This window comes from Barbatula barbatula, assembly GCF_947034865.1.
Source record: "Barbatula barbatula genome assembly, chromosome: 14".
Taxonomy (NCBI): domain Eukaryota; kingdom Metazoa; phylum Chordata; class Actinopteri; order Cypriniformes; family Nemacheilidae; genus Barbatula; species Barbatula barbatula.
Window position 1 is genome coordinate 21,697,007 of NC_136777.1, and position 9,035 is coordinate 21,706,041.

A 9,035-nucleotide genomic window follows, 5' to 3' on the forward strand; every position below is an offset into this window, starting at 1 on the left:
TGTGGGTAAACTACCCCTTTAAGATTTCTCTTATCTATATTCAAAAACTCACTGTGACCCAATTTAGTCCACATGAATCATGAATTCCAAATACTTTGATGAAATACAAAAGTTCTGTGTAATGAATAGACTAAAATGTAAGATACGTTTACTTCTTCACTGAATATTGTCCATCTGCCACAGCTCTTAAGTCTCTTCCTTGAGTTAATTCTATACAGCTAGCTTCAAAAAGCTTTGACTTAAAAAGATTTGAAGTATACAGTATAAGTCGTTTCAATTTTTTTAATGGTATGATGTTTGCATTCAGTGGAAAAAAACATAGGCCTATATCACATAAAGGTAAATAACAATAGCTATGTTTCCATCCAAACGTATGCGCAATTTTTTGATGCATGTGAAGGACTTTTTTAAGTAAATGTGTTTCAGTCTTAGTTTTTTACGCATTTCAATTACGTTAATTGTATTTATGTACACGCAATTTATGCACATCTTGCCGTTGCCATCCCCATATCCCAAAATGTGCAAAAGAATAGGTGCATCTTTCACCCATTCTCATTTTTGGTTGAACTATTGTTTTAAGAATTAAAAAAGGTAGCTCACATCCAATATAACTCTACATTATTACTTCTCAACAAGATACTGCATTGTACAGTCTAATGAACAGTCGAGTGAAGCACATGCAAAGCCCATAAGCTCATTGTTATGTATCGCTCCGCACATATAGCCCCCCTCCATGTTCCTCTTAATGCATCCGTGCACTCAGCGACACTTAATGAAACCAAATGTTTAGCCCTGTTTATGTCATGTTGCCGTGGGTTACAGCCCCTGGCAGTGACCTCGCTATGGCTTGTAAATCTGAGTGATCACTGGCCTTTCTTCCACTCCAGGCTTACCAGGCCTTCTGGCCCCGGCATCAGTGCTCTTCCAAACACTACTCATCCTGTGTGGCTCCCATAAGCACCTGGGGTGAACCCGTCCATCCAATGTGGCCTTTGGCAGCTTCTGTGTGTTCCTGTATATGGCTCTCTGCCTGTCACACTAAATTAGCCCGATGGAGTAACAAATCTGCCGCTCTATATTTTTCATTAGGGAGCGGACAGATATCTGCGCGGCATCATTTGCTCTAGTATGGAGATGTTTATAATCAGCGTGTGTATCTCCTCAGATGACAGCGTTTATTCTGCTGTCTCATTAGAAATCAATGGAAATCTACGGCTCGAATGAAAATCAGTCAAAGGCAATTGACGTTTGAGGTAGAGCGGTTGGGCTTGTCACACACGCATAATCTGAGGCAACCATTTAAAAAGGGATGAGCAGACAGACTCCTCAGTTGTCAAGAAGAAAGTGGAAATGGAAAAAACAAAGGCGGAAAATGATCATATACGAGGCTCGTATTCACAGATTTATTTACTGGAGGGGTTTTGTATGATCAGAAGGCTAAGGATCTCTTAAAATGATGCTTCCACCTTAAATTCTGTTTAATAGACATTCATAATCAGAGATGTGAACTAAATCAGATGAATTTTGATGGAAAATTAAACCTGACAAGTTGCTAAACTCCATGATCGGGATGATATATACAATGAGTGAAATAATTATTTGATCCCCTGCTGACTTTTTAAGTTTGCCTGCTTGCAATGAAATGAAGTGTCTATCATTTTCATGGTAGGTTTACTTTAACTGATAGAAAAAATCAGGAGAATTTTTTTTATGTAAAGGTTATAAATTGATTTGCGTTTCAGTCAGTGAAATAAGAATTTGATCCCCTACCAACCAGCAAGATTTCTGGCTCCACACATTGTGTATGTGCCTATAAGGACCACAGATTAGTCCTGTCACTTTAAGAAAGTACTCCTAAGTCAGCTTGTTATGTTTGTAAAAGATGCCTGCCAACAGAATCTGTATCTTTCATTTCAACCTATCCACCACCATGGTCAAGACCAAATAGGTTTCAAAGGATGTCAGGGACAAGATTTTAGAACTGCACAAACCTTGGATAGGCTGCAGACAGAAGCTTGGCGAAAAGGAGAAAACTGTTGTTGTGATTATCTGGAAATAGAAGAAATACAAAATAACTATAAATTGTCCTTGGTCTGGAGCTCCCTGCAAGATTTCACAAATGGGTTAAAGATGATCATGGGAAGAAGCTTGTTAATGATTTCAAGACAGTTGGACACATTTAGCAAGCAAACCATTGGTAATTCGCCATGCCAGAATAGATTGAAAGTCCTTTTGCACAAGAAAGCCCGCCTGGCTTGTCTGAAGTTTGACAATGAACATCAAAATGATTCAGAAAAGGCTTTTTGAAAAGTGCTGTGGTCAAACGGGAAGAAAATTGACTCCTGTTTTTGGAGGGAGAGAAATGCTGACTATGACCCCAAGAACACCATCCCTACAGAGAAGCACGGTGTTGGAAACACTGATTTAGGGATTTTTCTCTGCTCGGGTACAGGATGACTTCATCCGCATTGAGGGGCTGAGGGACGGGCCAATGTACTGCAAAATATTGGGCAAGAACCTCCACCCCTTAACTAGATAACTGAAGATGTATCGTGGATGTGCCTTTAACATGACAAAGACCCAAAACATATTGCCAAGACAACCAAAGAGTGGCTTAAGGAGAAGCACATTCAATGTCCTAGCCAGTCTCTAGACCCTAGTCCTATAGAAAATCTGTGAAGGAGGCTAAAACTCCAATTTGCTGAGCCACAGCCAAGAAACCTTAAAGATTCACAGAAGACTGTACTTATGTATCCTGACACATGTTAAAACCTGGTGACCAACTATCAGAAATGTCTGACCTCTGTGCTTGCCAACAAGGGTTTCTCCAGTAAGTACAAATGTATGTTTTGTTCAGGGATCAAATACTTATTTCACTGACAGAAATGCAAATCAATTTACAATCTTTATGTACCATTTTACCCCTGTTTTTTTATATTCTGTCTCTATCAGTTAAAATAAACCTACCATAAAAATCATAGACCCTTCATTTCTTTGTAAGCAGGCAAACTTACAAAATCAGTAGGGGATCAATACATTCCACACCCCCACGAATGTATGTCAGTGCGTGGTATGATTTGACTAAGACTGCCCAAATGAAAATGCAAGTAAGGTGGGCGTACCGTCAGCACAATTACTTTGTAAACTGATGTTTCAAATATGGTAAGAGGCTTTACATTTCCGTCACACGCTTGCAGTATTCGACCAATCACTACGCACTGGTTAACTCTTAGCACACCTCGCTTTTCAGAGTGATGAGCTTTGTAAAAACTGCAAGTTTCAGAGAGGCAGGGCAAAGAGGAGATTCAAACATGCACGGTATTTGGAAAATACCACTTTTTTAAACCTTAAATCGTATATACACATTGCATTACATCTAAAACAAACGATAATATTAGTTTTAGCCGTGTCATATTACCCCTTTAAATTTTGAGTCTGAGGCCTGGGTAGGGTTGCACCAGCCATTCTTGAGAACGTAAAGTCCACACTCGAGGCTTAGTAACTACTAGCCTAGTTTGTAACTAACTCTGTACGTTATTCGGTTGCACCATTTGCAGAACGTAGCTTGTCGTTCATAAGTAATGCGTAGTCTCATAATATGACGTTTACCTTCAATAGTCCAATAGCAGCCTTTAAATTTGTAAGGAAAAGTTGGATTGAAGTGTTGTAAAATTATTTGACCTCACATTATAACAGTAAAATAGTTTTTATTAAATATAATACTACCTAATCATGAATAACATACTAGGTGTTCTATTAAATATTTAAGTTAAACAAAGTTAAAAAACAAATGCTGATTAAAAATAATACAACATTCAAAATCATAATAAATGACATTTCATTTTACTGCCAATGGCTAAAGAAATAAAAAAGATGATTTTATTTTGACATGCACAACACAGGCAGATGGATGCACACATAGAGGCGCTAGGACGGGTTCTTGTTAGAAAAGCTAATAAACAGAATTGTAATCACATAATGTTCTGTGTTTTATTGGTACGTGAGTGTAAATTCAGCATTATCATACATGTTTAAAGTTTTGATGAATGTCAAGTGGAACTAGTTTATTTAGTTAGTTCAGTGATCCTGCAATTTTATTCAGTAACTCCTGACGGGAAGCGTCCATAAATATTTAGTTTGTATGTAACGTTGAGCTTCAACTAAGTTGAATGGTGCAACTCAAAAATAGTATTAGTAGTCCGTAAGTTGCGACTTAGTGCTCAAGTAAAAACTAGGCTAAGTTGTAATTCACAGCAGGTGCAACCGGCCCCTGGTGTCTGATGCCGTTGTAACCAGGTGGAGAACAGATCCACATGCAGTGTAGCTTTTTTTTAATGACATAATACAAACCAAGGTACTCCAAACACTAAACAAAGCATAAACCAAAGACCGACAACAAACAAAGGATTTAGGGTTTAATACACTGGACTAACAAAGGAAACAAGAAACACCTGGGGAATTAATTAACAAGAAAAACTTCAAAGGACTACAAACATGGCACGCAACAGGAAATAAGATAAAAGTCCAAAAAATTGGGAACACAGACTGGGATCTTGACAGCCGGAAACCTTGCACACTTTCATGAATTCAGCGGTTAGTCGATTGTGATGAATTTTTAAATTGTAACGGATGTTAACACGAAATAAACCAAGTTAAAGATAAATTTGTCTTTTTAAGATACATTGCATTAGATATTGCAATAATGTTGTTACCATGTAGTGAAAATCTGATATCCTAACAGCCCTATTGTGAAATAACATAATAATTAAATAATGGCAAGTGGACCCCATCCCAAATAAATCTGTCATTATTTTCCTGACCCTTAATGACCCCTAATCCAGAAAATGCACTTTTAAATGTTGTTTTAACATATCTGTGTGTCAGGAGTGTGTGCACAGAAGCACCCTAGGGTGGTAAAAATCCACACATTCATTTTTTTTAAATCCCCAATAAAACTTGACTGTCCTCTCGAACGAGCTGTTGGCATTCTCTGAGTAACCCGACGTCACATTGATTGAGCCCTCCCCATGACTGCTGATGGGCTCTGCTGTTTTCACCCTCCTGGAGTTGTACACTGTCCACCATTGTTTTCACACTGGACTACTTACAGTAGATAAAAGAGATTTTGGGGGGGATTCAAGACTGAACATTTACTCTTCATTTACTCCCGACATCTGAGCCTCTGAAGACACTGTGGTTTATTTCTCAACAGAATGTGCAGAAGACATCCGGTGAAGTCACGTTACACCGGGATGCTTCACAAACGAATGTTAGTAAAACGCTGGATTCATAATGGGTCATGTTTTGCATTTTTTAAACATCTGACGCGTTTGTCCCGTGTATTGTCACTTATAAAAACAATGTACACGTTGTAAAGACATAACGCGTTTGTGCATTCACTCATAGAGAGCATGTTTTCAGTTTTTATAGATCTTGTGCGTTTTTCATATGAACTTTCACTTATAAGAGCAATGTGCACGTTGTGACATAACGTGTTTGTGCATTCACTTATGGAGAGCATGTTTTCAGTATTTATAGATATGATGCGTTTGTACCGTATTTTGTCACTTATAAAAACAATGTTAAAACAACAACAACGTTGTACATCTGCAGTCACCATTATAAACAGTTTTTGAATCCAAAATAATGATATTTTTGTGTCTGTGAGTTGAAAAAAAATAATTGCATATAGGTTTGGGTCATCATCTGCGTGACTAAATAAATCTTATTATAATTATATAAAAATAAGTTTAAAATATGGTAATTATTATGTGTGGTTGGAAATCATACGACATGGCTGTATCATCTGCTCCATGGAGCTGCAACCAATTAAAGTTCTTTGGTTGTAACAAGGTGCATCTTATTAAACAACAATCTTCTTGCTTATTGTAGCGGTTTTGGCTCTCTAACAAGCATCTTTTTTCAGCAGAGATATCTGTTGCAAAATAGAAACAATAATTCTGTATGTGTGCAACCTGGTTTTCATATTATTCTGTAATGTTTGCTCATCCATACCTGCTCATTCATGAAGATTTATCTGTTTCTAAAGGACAAATATTGTAATTTGTGTATGGGTGGATTGGTTTAAACGCCATTGGTTCTTAGACTTCCTATAATATGCTGCTCTGAGTTGAGCTGGCATGGTGGTCGTGTCCTTATTGGAAAGATCATGCTCACTGAAGCTTTGATATTTTTAGATCCGTCACTGCCGAAGGTAGCAAAGAAGACAAGGCACCCGATTTGGGTGTCTGCTATCCCTCCCCTCTTTCCTAGAACCCGTTTCAGTGTGTTTCTATCGACGCAAAAATACTCAAAAGTGTTTCAATTAAGATCTAAAGGCCCCATACGGTAGGCAACACAGAGGGTAATGGACTTTCTCTGTTGCTTTGTAAAAAACATGAGCTTGTCCCTTGTGACAAGCAAGATTCCATTATTATGCTGGCACACAATTGTGAAGCCAACCTGTTTTCATTCCCTAAGACTGGCTCGAAATTACCTGGACCAGAGAAACGCCAACAGAAAGAGACGTTTGAGTAAATGGCTTTCTCTTAGCACTTTAATTGCTGTCAACTGCCTCGACATTTAATACCGTCTCGTTTTTAAAACGTCCCGAAACAGAACTTAAATGGGGCTCGGTGTTGCTTCCATCCACTCAAGCAGAAGAGACAACCGCTTTCTAACTTTTTTAAACAGATGTGATTTGTAATCTTAAAGCCGAGGTGTATTATGTGAAGTGCAGAATATTTTTGTGCAGCATCAGCTATGAGCCATTTATAGGTTAATTGTGGCCCTGTCATAACATTGACTGTTTGTATCAGCATCTCGACATCCCAATATTGGCTCAAGCGATGGTGTGAGATTGGGGCGGGGATATCTGTTTGTCCGAGCCAATTGATGATAGAGAGAGTGGTTTGGAAATGTCTTTGCAATTTTATTGGTGCTGGCAAAATTTAAAGTGGAAGAATTGAGTTTTAACAGTAAGATCTTCCCATTAACAAGAACTTGCCAGCTGCAAACAAACATGAATGAAAGACACTTAAATACCTGGATTTTAGCATTACTTGAAGCAAAGAGAACAGAGTGGTTTGCTGTGTGTTAACATGACCTCACGCTCAGACAGCTTGATATCTAGTTATGCAGACATCCGTATCAAAACAATGCTCTGCCAGGCTGAACCAAGACACACTTTGTATTCAGGTCACAGCCGAGAGAGGATTCAAGGCATCTCCCCAGCACACTAACTCCAGCAAAACAGAGGATGAACAGGATTAGCCATCTCCCCAATAAACCCCCATTCCCTTCATCCATCCATGCATCCATCCATCCACACACACACACACACACACACACACACGGTTCGATCAATAACACACTCAAGCGAGACTCAACAGGTGGTTGGCACAACTTACAGAAACAGATCGCCAATACTCATCTGTTTCCTGCTCTTCTTCTAATGAATGGAGTGACATGTTTTCTCTTGTATAATCTCGCCCGACATGAGCTGGGAGGTGGAGAGTGATGTAGGACTTGTGATGTTGGAGGCATGCCGGCATCTTATGAGACTACATCACACCTTTTAATGTAGCGTTTCCATCTGTTGCATTTGCTTGTAGGCTGGTGACAAACAGAATCATGACCAGTAGAGACCCGCACCTGAGCTACTATAAAACAAAATGACCGATTAAATATATTTACTACAGTGGAGCCTGTCAAGTGTTGTTTAGTTTTATGACTATCATGAATGTGGACATAACATGTAGAAGTTAAATATTTGCATGTTAAACAAATATATAAAAAATCAAGGGCTGTCAAACGATTAATCAAATACGACATTTTTTCAAAGTTTTTGTTTACATAATATGCATGTCTGTGTACTGTGCATATTAATGTTGTATTTACAAACACATATACATATAAGCTGTATGTGTATGTGTTTATAAATACAAAATAGATATGCACAGTTCACATACATATATTATGTAAACAAACTTTTATTCTGGATGCGATTAATCGCGATTAATTTGCCTTAATAAAGGCAAACTGGCAATATTGTGTGTGAGTTACACTAAATGCATCTCTTGATTTTAAAACTGTTGATGAAAGAAACATCACACCAGACATATGTTGTACTGCATTATTATCAATAGACAAAAAAACAGCATTTATGCCCATATTATGTATTATTTAAAGGGACTGTTCACACCAAAATGTTTAAAAAATTTCAGAAAATTCCATCATCATTTACTCACCGTCATGTCATTTCAAACCTGTCTGACTTTCTTTCATCTGCAGAACACAAAAGAAGATATTTTGAAGAATGTTGGTAACCAAACAACACTGGACCCCATTGACTTTCTTTACATTTTTCACAATGAATCAAATTACGAGGCCCGCTGGATGTTTCTGTTTTATAATGAACAAACCTGTAGCTAAATAAATTGAGTGCCATGTTTACGTTTGAAACCCTGCTATCATTTAATTGTGACTCCGTGTGTCGAGACCTTGAGAGAGCCATGAACCAGAGTGTGAAATTTCTTCTTTATCTGGTTAGACGCAATGTGGACATTTTGTTACTGGAACACAGCCAACCATGTACTGTTCATTTTATACCTGCATGAACACATCACTAAATCCATTATTTATGTAGAGGGCTTTCTGTTTTCCAGAATCCGTGAAAACTACAATTAGATTATTATAGTCGGGGTCCAGCGGATATAATCACATGCAGATTGACGGACAGATTTAATGGAATATTAACCGTGTATTTGGCTACAAGCCAGAAAAGAATGTCATTACTTGTTAAGGGCAAAACATTTGCTATTATTTAAATGACCCAGGACGATTATATATTAGAGACACTTGAAGATCAGCAGCAAAGGGTAATAGGTCTGGGTTTTGTGTAACAGATTCCCTCATTAAAAGTTTCCTTTGAAGACAGACGGAGAAGGTTGGTAGTAAGACACTTTGCGAATTCCATTTCAAAGGCGCAAACTAATTTGTGTTACCCTCAACCGTGTAGCCCTTAGAGTTAGTTT